This window comes from Ricinus communis, chromosome 6 (assembly GCF_019578655.1).
Source record: "Ricinus communis isolate WT05 ecotype wild-type chromosome 6, ASM1957865v1, whole genome shotgun sequence".
NCBI classification, from domain to species: Eukaryota; Viridiplantae; Streptophyta; class Magnoliopsida; order Malpighiales; family Euphorbiaceae; genus Ricinus; species Ricinus communis.
Genome location: NC_063261.1, coordinates 27,961,824 through 27,971,172, shown reverse-complemented (window position 1 = coordinate 27,971,172; position 9,349 = coordinate 27,961,824).

Sequence of the window (9,349 nt, the reverse complement as noted above, 5' to 3'; positions counted from 1 at the left end):
TTGGTTAAAGGATTAAAAGCTCTTATAACTAAGATTGAAAATTCTAGAATAGGTTAGAGTGTGAGCCTTAATGAAAACACTTGAATTTGTTCTTAGCCTTGTAAAAGAATACAAATAGAGTTAGTTTTGCAATTCTATTTGATAGTGAAAATCTCAATAGAATTCTTGAAGAGTGGATATAGGCAAGAGTTGCCAAACCAATATAATTTTTTGATGTTGTGAGTTGTGCTTGATTTTCTATTTTTTGTTTAAATTTATTTTTAGTTTCTTATTTCAACCAATTCACTCCCTTCTAGTCGCCACTAGAATTACAATAAGTTTATATAATTCTATAATTGTATTTTAATTAGAATTAGTATTAGATAAATTAAGTAATACTCGAACAAATATAGTTCAATTAGAGCACTATTATTATTATTATTATTATTATTATTATTATTATTATTATTATTATTATTATTATTATTATTATTATTATTATTATTAGTATTTCCATTATTAAACTATGATGATATGTTAATCTTTTTTTTCAATTGGTAATATTATTAGCTTTTTTAACGAACTCTTTGCACTGAGTATCAACTCTATAGTATTATCTTAATGTACTTATTTTTTTATTTTAATAAACTGTGAATTATATACAAATTATATAAATTATTTCTCTCGTACAATATCAATTTTATTTATTATTACTATCATTTTAGCATGTCATTTTAATTCTTTATTTATTATATTTATATTAGATTAGGTATATACTTAATATTAAATAAATTTTTAGTATATATTTCGATATATACTATTTGGATCTTTGGTGCCTTTTACAAATTGTTATATTTTATTGAGTTTATTCATTATACTCTTCTAATGAATGGTATGTATTCATGTATTTTGACATTTATATATTATTTCATTATATTATCCACCCATCACTATTATAATTATCAAAACCATCAATAGAAACAAAGAAAATATTATTTAGATAATTCATCAAACATCTTAAATACATGTTTAAACCTCTCATGAATATAGTAAACACACAGTTAATCAACCTCTTATTACAGAACCCTAAGTCGAGTACCTTAAGAAAACAAAGACTCATTAGATTAAAATGTGGCAGCATGGCATATATTGAACCCTGCCACATTTTACCTTATAAAAGGTATAGCCCAATTATACCTTTTGCCTAGCAAACATACAGTTAAGCAACCTCTTATTATTGAACCCTAAGTGGAATACCTGAAGAAAATGAAAGACTCATTTGATTGGGGGAAAATTGTGGTAGCAGGGCTAGATTATCATGTTAGTCCATCTTAATTGCATACATGTTTGTTTTCTCCAAAGCCCAGTACATCCTGCAAGTGGCAGAAGAAAGCGCAATAAAATGTAAGGAAAAGAAAGAAAAAAAAAAAGAAGAAGAAGAAGACAGATATCATAAAGGCCTAACAGTCTAAAAAATCTAACATTTTACGGTAATTTGCTATTTTAGCTAATTTTTTAAAATTATTGATTTAGTCATAATTTAATCAAATTGAGTTATTGATTAAAATTAAACAATGTAAATACAATTTAAAAATAAGAATTTAAAACTAAATAACGTATATAAATAATGTGGCATTAAAATCCATCAATTTGGATTTATTTCTTAATTGGCGTTTATATGACTGTTCGCGTTGCTTAATTTTGATAAACAATTCAATTAGGCCAAAATTTCACACAATTTACTAAATTATAGCTAAATTGATAACTTTTGGACAAAATAATAAAATTTCAAAAAAATTTGGATTATTTAGATTATTTAGACTGCTAGACCAATTGTAAATTATGCCATGCACATTAGACCACAGAGTGGTCATGCATGCGGCGACAGTTTTTAAATATTTATAATAAAATAAATTATAAAAATTAATATTATTTGAAAAAGTTATATATTAAGTTCAATTTTTCTATATTTATAAAAATTAATTTTTTACTTATGTGTTGTGCACTATCATAATTATTTTGATTATAAATAATAATATAAATTGAGGTAATAAATAAATTAAAAATAGAATTTTAAATATTTTATAATTATATTTAATATTTTTAAAAATAATAATAAATTAATTATTTTTAAAATATTTTTCTTAAGTTTTTTTATATATAAACTCGAATTCTATGTGTTAAGAGTATACAATTTAAAAAAAAAATTATATATATTAAAATATAATAACACATGTCAAAAAAATTTATATCTCAAAATTTAAGAGTCTCTTCTATTCTTCAAGTCGCACAAAGAAAAAGAAATATAGTGAAAAGAGAGAAAATAGAGTAAGAGAGATAGTGAGAGAAACACTTTCCTCTTGTATTCTTATCTTCCTCTTGTAAGTTATATTTTTTCTAGTTCAAAGCTTTCAAAGTTACATTTAAATTTTGTATATTTGTTTCTTATTCAAAGTCTGTAATCATCAATAAAGTTTAAAGTTCATCTTCTTCATCTATCATCTTCTTTATCATCAAGCGTATGCTTTGTGCTTGCCTCATCTGAGGATCCTGCACAACAGAAACTTGTTGATCTTCATATCTGTTTCTAATTTTGTTCTAAGTTTGTATCAGAGCCTATTGGGTTCCGGGATTAGAAGCATATTTACATAAAAAAAAAAAGGTTTTAAACTCATTTTAAACTGCATCATATTTCTGATAAACAAGCATTGTTCATTTTTGCTTGTGATAGTAAGTCCCCACGGCAGGCGTGGTTCATGTTTGTTTAGAAAGTCATTTTGGTTTATTTTAAAATGAATTTAGAACCATTTTTCTGTAGATCTTCTTCTTTCTCAAATTCCTCTGCCTCTGAATCATCGAGGTACAAAGGTTTTGTAAATAGTGAAGAAATCACTATTGAAGATTTTACAAAGCATATTGATGATTGGGAAATACCCAAAGTCCAAAAGAAACAAATTTATGAGTTTTCAAAGTTTCCTCTCTTCAAAACTGATTTCACAATCAAAACTGAAGAAAAAGATATTCAAATTTCAAAGCCTTTTGAAGAAATTTATCTTTTAAATCCAAAGACCCTACAAAAGCATATGGGAAAAGATTATAAGTATATCCACATAGGCCTTGTCTAGGTAGGAATAAAGCCCCTTACCAGAGAAGGTTTAGACACCTCCATTTTAGCAGTTCTTAGAGATGCTAGATTTACAAATTTTTATGATTCCTTGTTAGGTACTGTTGAGTCGAGCCTCAATAAAGGACCTATTTCTTTCAATTGTTTTCCAAACATTACAATTTCTTTAAATGATAAAAATGTTTTAAAGAGCATTATTCTTCAAATAAAGACACACAATTACAAAATGCTTGAAGGATCTATTCCGATAGCATTAATTTTCAAAATTCATTACAAAGCTATGATTTCTGCTTTTGGCTCCAAACACAAGCTCCATTCACCAAAAGGAGAAACCATGTTCCTTCAAACAGATCTATCCAAATCAAACGCAACCATTCCAAAAACCATTCAATGGAAAGACATCACTCTTCTAGATGAATGGATCCTTGAAGGTGCAACTCAACCTACATTACCAAAGCAAACAGAACCAAATACAAACCTCAAATACATAACCCAATTCCCAGATGGAAAAGTGAAGCTTACATTCAACAGAAAATCAACCTCCTCTCGATTTTCTGATGATGGTTCTTCAACATCAACCATAGATATTGGAAGGGTATCCAAAATACCTTCTGTTATTTATGCTCCTTACAAAGAACTAACTCCATCTCAAACACAACCCAGATTTTCAACATCTGATGTTCCAAACAATATACTTCAGAATGTTGATTACCAAAGCAATATCCCCATACCAGTTTACAATGATCCAAAGCAAGATGATGACAATATAGAGATTACCTCTACTCCTTCTTCACCATCACCATCAGCCATAACCCAAAATCTTGAAGCAGAGATTAACATGATTTCAAAAGATTTTCAAATAGATAAAAAACTTTTGCATGAAGATTTCTATTCAAAGAAAAACCATCTTAAAAAACTTTAGTTTTTTAAGAATTTTTTGAAAGAAAAAGATAGTATTCAAGAAAGATACTATCAATTTTGCATTCAAAACAAAGCCCAAATTAAATTTTTTGATTGGTTTCAAATCTATTGCAAAGAAAATGGTATCCTTTATCCTTTCAAAGAAAAGCTCATTAGTCCTGTCACAGTAAGGAACAAAGCTCCTGAGTGGAAGGTAGGAGAAAACCTAACCGTCCAGTCTGATCATCCTCCCCTTAGGAAGATAACCATTCCCTATGGAGAAAATGAGATAGAAGCTACACCTTACAAATTGGTAGGAGAAGACCTAGAAAAAAATGTCAAGAACATTGTTCAGCAGAACAATTTCTCGAACACATGACTTCACACTATAGGAAAATAGTTGGTCAGATTAGAAAACTATATCCAAAAGCCTCCTGTAGTCCTGACCTCTCCAATCCCCAGCACTAGTCATCCAAAAGAGTCAAACCAGTCAGAAAAGCTTAAAAATCCAGTTTTCAAACCATACTAGATCTCAAAGCCCAGCCAAGACCATTTCCAAAAGCAAACTGAGTTTGCTAAAGCAGTTAGAGAACAGCTAAGCAAATTAGCAACATCTGAGTCTTCTAAAAATCTAGTGCCAGATACTCCTCAAAGCAGTAGGAATATCAGTGCCCTAGATCAAGCCCAAAGCGATGAATCCAATGATTCAGAGCTTGAAAAACCCTCCAACATTAACAGATTGGGATTACAAGCCCCTAGATTAACTTGGCATACTCCTAGGAGTACTGCTCCAGATCTAGGAATTGAAAATAGGAACAACATCCTAACCCAGTCTAGATTCAATGCCTCCTCCGTCTATGAATGGAATATAGATGGAATGTCGGAATATAATATCCTTGGTCTCTTACAATAGATGACCATGGCAGCCAATGCCTACAAAATCCAAAGCAGTACCTCTGATAGAGCCATTGATGAGCTCCTGATAGCTGGATTTTCTAGCCAGCTTAAAGGATGGTGGGATTACCATCTCACTCAAGCACAACAGCTCCAAATCTTAGGTGCTATCCAAACCATAGTAGAAGGAACTCTCATATTAGATGAATTAGGAAATCCAATTGAGGATGCAGTATCAACCTTAATCCTCACTATTTTTCTTCATTTCATAGGAGACCCTTCTCTTCTGAAAGACAAAAATGTCGAGCTCCTTAGCAATCTAACCTGCAAAAAGCTTAGCAATTTCCAAACCTACAAAGACACCTTCTTAACCAGAGTCATGCTTAGGGAAGATTCTAGCCAACCTTTCTGGAAAGAGAAATTCTTAGCCGGTTTGCCTAAGATTCTAGGTGAAAGAGTTATGAATACCATAAGAGAAACACATAATGGTCAGATCCCTTATGATTTTTATACTTATGGTGAGCTAGTTAGCCTTACCCAGAAAGAAGGTTTAAAGATATGCCATGACCTTAAGCTCCAAAGACAACTGAAATGGAAAATGAAAAAGACTAGGCAAGAACTAGGTAGTTTTTACAATCAGTTTGAGTACAACCCCATAGAGCCCTCTTCTACTTTCAAAGGGAAATGCAAAGAAGATTTTTCAAAGTCTTTTAAGAAAAAACGATTTTTCAAAATTAGAAAGATTCCTAAAAGCAAGGAGAATTTCTACAAAAAACCATCTTCTTCCAAATTTTCAAAGCAAAACCCTAAAAGAGATTTTAGCAAAATTACATGCTTTAAATGTGGCAAGAAAGGCCATACTTCAAAGTATTGTAAGTTTTCCAAAAAACTCCATGAGCTTAAAATAGAAGAAGAAGTTTTAGCAAAAATTTCTACTCTTCTAGTTGATTCCTCTGAATCAAAATTTTCAAATAGTGAGGAAGAATTTTAAATTGATGAAATCAAAACTTCATCTGATTATTCTGAAACAGATTCTGAAAGTATTTCAAAGAATATTAATATGCTCACTAGGCAACAAGAAGCTCTTCTTGAAGCCGTGGAACATATTAATTATCCTCAAATCCAAAAACAAGTTTTGAAAGAGATATTAAAAATTGAATCCCTTGTTCCTTCTTCTAGTAAGAACACTTATGATCTTACTATGATTTTGGATAAAGGGAAGAAGTTGAAAAACCCTGTTACTACTATTCAAGAACTTCAAGGAGAGATTAAAGCCATCAAAACAGAACTCAAAGAGTTGAAAGAAAAACAACAAAATGATTCTGTTTTGCTTCAAAGCATGATCCTCAAGCAGAATAGTGATTCTGATTCTGATGAGGAAAATGATTTTCAAAATCTTGAAGTTTCTGAAAATGTTCCTGAAAATTTTATCAATGTTTTAAAGGAAATTACTTCAAGAAAGTATTTGATTCAGATAAAGCTTGTTTTCCCTGGTGATTTCCAAATAGAAACCATTGCCTTGTTTGATACAGGGGCAGATCTCAATTGTATCAACTGCGAGCTGGTTCCTAAAAGGTATCATCAAGAGACCAAAGAGAGACTGACTTCAGCCAATTCTTCAAAGATTAAGATTGCTGGTAAAACTGAAGCCGCAATTCTTAATAACAACATTACTTTAAAAGAATATTTTTATTCTTACAAAAGATCTTCAGCAAACGGTTATTTTGGGGACTTCTTTTATCAATTTGATAACTCCCTTCAAAGTGACTACTGCTGGAATTATTTTCAAAGCTAAAGATTCAAAGATTGTTTTTCCTTTCTTAGAAAAACCTAAGAAGAGAAATCTCAATCTTATTAAAGCCCATTCGATTTACAATTTTGAAATCAATGCTTTGATCAAAGGAAAACAAACTCATCTTTCTCATCTTCAACAAGATGTGGGTTTGAAAAGAATCCAAAATCAATTGCAAAATGATTTTATTCAAAAAAAATTTCTGATTTACAAAAGAAAATTGAAAATGAACTTTGTTCTGATCTTCCAAATGCTTTTTGGAATCGAAAACAACATATGGTAGATCTACCATATGAAAATGATTTTTCTGATAAGCAAATCCCTACTAAAGCAAGACCCATCCAGATGAATGAGTCTTTAGAAAGCCATTGTAGAATTGAGATTAGAGAGCTAGAGCAAAAGGGTTTGATTTCAAAATCTAGATCCCCCTGGTCTTGTGCAGCTTTCTATGTCAATAAGAATAGTGAGATAGAAAGAGGAACTCCTAGGTTGGTGATCAATTACAAGCCTTTAAATAAAGCCCTAAAGTGGATTAGGTATGGTTTTCTAATCTGACCAACTGTTTTCCTATAGTGTGAAGACATGTGTTCGAGAAATTGTTCTGCTGAACAATGTTCTTGACATTTTTTTCTAGGTCTTCTCCTACCAGTTTGGGCTTTTGGCCCATTACAAAATTCCTTGGGCTGCCATTTCTGGTTTTCAACCCACGGGCTTTACAAGGATATCATTTAATGGGCTTGAAAATCCCAAAACAATCATCCTCGTTGGAATCATCATCCAAGTCGATTGTTGCTGTGCTGGCGCTTGAGGAGGAAGATGATGCTTTTGATTTTGTTTGATTAATTGTAAGAAATCTTCTTCTGTTTGTGCTGCTGCAAGCTTTGGAATTAAAAAGGACTTATGTGCCAAGAACGTGGTTTGTTCTTTTGGAGGTGGCAAGAAGCTGTTTTTTGTAAGGAAGTTTTGGACAGCTTTGAGGGATAATTTATCTTGGTGGTTAAATTTATCCCACTATTTTACTTTGAATCTACGGGTAAGTATGATTTCTCCATCTAGTGATTGGTTGAAATGGAAATACCAGACACATACCCAGGGGAGGAAGAAATTTGAACAAAATAAAAGTAAGGGGGGAAAACGTCTCTCTATTTTGTTGGGTTTGTAATTGGCTTTAAAAAGGTTAAACAAAGGCAGGACTTCTGGAATTATGATTTCAGGGACATTACCATAATAATTCCACCATTGTTTGAACCAGTATGGGATCTTTGAAGTTTGAATGAGGCTGGTATCGAAGTAGAAAAGCCAGGAGTGGCTTTGTCCTTCGTTCTCGAGAAGAAAGGTATTAAACCAGGCTTGCTGGTAATCCCAGTAGTTGAAGGAGGTATTTAGGTTTGGATGGTAGGTTCTTTGAAGGGAAGTTGGAAAAGATCTGGGAGAGTGCAAATTCATTCCCCAGTCAGTAGGGTGAAGGATTCTTTGAATAGTGCATGTAGAGTATGCCGGGTCTTTATGGGATTTATGTTTTTTGAAATGTTTGAATTTGGCAGAACCAGTTATCTCAAGGATAGACTGGTAGTAAGATTGAGGCTTTGAAATATTCCAGGGTTTGAAATACCATCCTAGAGGGAAAATTTTTGAAACCAGTTTTGAGGGGCTATCTGTACAGAATCCTTCCTCAACTGTTAAAATGTTTTGAAAACTTTGCTTCTCCAAATACTCATTTGATTTAAAACGTTTTGTTTGTGACAAAATAATTTCTTGAGAATTTGGCTTTGAAATACTGTTTGAACTTTGAGATAGATTTTGAGGGAAAATTTCTATCTCAGTTTTTTGAAAAGGGATAGAGAGTATATCTTTACCCTTGTTAGAGGAGGAGGACGACTTTGGAGTTGCTTCGGGCTTTAAAATTATTTGCTTTAAAGATGGTTCGGCTTGGGATTGAACCATTTGTTTTGAATATTCCTCCATTCTTTTGAGGAAATCAGGGTCTTGCTGAGCAAGCCATTCCTGGATTTGTTGGACTTGATCTGCTTTGGATTGATCCATTTGTTGTTAGATTGGATCTTGATCAATTTTCTTCTTGATAATTTTAGTCCAGGTTCTGATGGGTTTTGAAGAAGAAGGGAGAATTTCCTTCTTTGGGCTTTGAACCGGCTTTGAATTTGCTGTTGATTTTTCTTCTTTGGATTTGGATTTTCTCGGCATTCTTTCACTCCTGTTTTTGAAGAAACTCTCTGGTTAGGAAGTCTGGGATAGAATTCGAATCTCCTCTAATAAATTCGATTTCAAAATCAAAAACAGAAAGAATAGCTTGCCAACGAGCAAAAATCTGTTTGGAAGCTATATTTTGAACATCTTTTTGTAAAACTTCTTTAGCAAATTTGCAATCAATCCTTAAAAGAAATTTTTGATTTAAAAGATCACTTTGAAATTTGGAAATACACAGAACTATCGAAAGAATTTCTTTTTTGATAGTTGAGTAATTCTTTTGTGTATCATTCTAGTGTGCAGAAGTAAACTGGACAATACATTCTTTGGAATTTTGGATTTGTTTAAGAATCCCACCATAACCTAATTCTGATGCATCAGTTTTAACAATTTTGAATGCAGATGGATCAGTAAATCGGTGCATGGAATTTCTAAAACTTGCTTTTTTATGCTTT